A 1,488-nucleotide genomic window follows, 5' to 3' on the forward strand; every position below is an offset into this window, starting at 1 on the left:
TTGGAAGCAGGGTCAACTGCTCAACGATCTCAGGTCCCGTGATTTAGATGTGACAGGAATTAGTGATACAAAAATTTCTAGGAAGCATGCTCTAGCATCCATTTTTGAAGACTACAAGATATTCTCATCTTGTGATCTGTTGGGAGCGGGTAGCAGTGTTATTCCAAAAATCCTTAAGTCTCAAAGTAAGGACAATCTTCTTGGACCCAGACAGTAGGTTGGTGGTCCTAAATGTGAATGGCAGTGAAGGTGGTGCCTTTAGATTGGTGGCCATGTATGCCATGATAGGGGCTGGAAGGCCAGATTTCTTCAGGCATTTAAAACCTTCCTGGGAACGTTTCACACTTTAGTACTAGTGGAGGACTGGAATAGTATTTTGGACATACAGAAGGACTGTATGAGTCTTGTACATAGAAGAAGTGGGTGTAAAAGCCTTGAAAATCTGCTCAAACTTATGTCTGACAGGTATCGACCGGATCTCTCTGACGTGTCAGTGTGGATCACAAGTCATCCTGATTGTACCTAGATAGAGTATTAGGCCAATGGACAGGGGATAACCTAGGGTGTCCACAGTTCAAATTGGTCGGCCACACAAACCACAAATTTCTGATCTGCACAGTTGGTTTAGGTAGGACTCGTAGACAGGAACTTGGTTACTGGAAGTTGAATGTATCCTTTCCGGTATGCAAAGACTACTACAGGGACAACATTAGAGAACTAGTTAAGTGGCAGTTGAGAGAGTGTGTGTATGCGTGTGAAAGAGAAAACAACAGAGATTAATTTATTCCTAAAGTTTTTCTCATGTCACTTTCTATGCCAATGAATTTATGTGTCTTTACAAAGGAATCCATATTGGGCAATATATGTATGTGTGTGTGTATATATATATATATATATATATATAATAATAATAATAATATTAGGGATAAAATCCAAAATTATAGGTAAAAACTCAATTAAAATCAATTTATTAAAAATTAAAATTAAATTAAGTATATATACTTCATTTTCTACAGTGCTCTTCCATCTATCTGGTAGACTTGCAAGGCCCCTCTTCCAAAATTCACTTGTCCATGATGAAAAATACTCCTCCACTACTGTTCTGACCTTGTCTAAAGAATTCATATTTTTTCCCATCCAAATGATTTTGAAGACTGCGGAATAAATGATAATCAGATGGGGTAAGGTCTGGCGTATATGGTAGGTGGGACATTGTTTCCCTTTCAAACTGCTCCAACCTTTTGAATGTCATCTGTGCTGTATGTGGCTGAGCATTATCCCGATGGAAGAACACCTTTCATCTTCAAACCAAAGATGGTCATCTTACTTCCAGCGCTGAGTTGAATGACTGGTTGAGTGACCAAATCCAAGCTTCTCTGCCAGTTCCTCAACAGTTACGATGGGATTTTGTTCCACCAGGGTTTGCAGGATGTCCTTGTCAAGCTATACAGATCTTCCAGGATGAGGTTCATCTTCTAGGCTGTAGTT

Source organism: Octopus bimaculoides, chromosome 15 (assembly GCF_001194135.2).
Source record: "Octopus bimaculoides isolate UCB-OBI-ISO-001 chromosome 15, ASM119413v2, whole genome shotgun sequence".
NCBI classification, from domain to species: domain Eukaryota; kingdom Metazoa; phylum Mollusca; class Cephalopoda; order Octopoda; family Octopodidae; genus Octopus; species Octopus bimaculoides.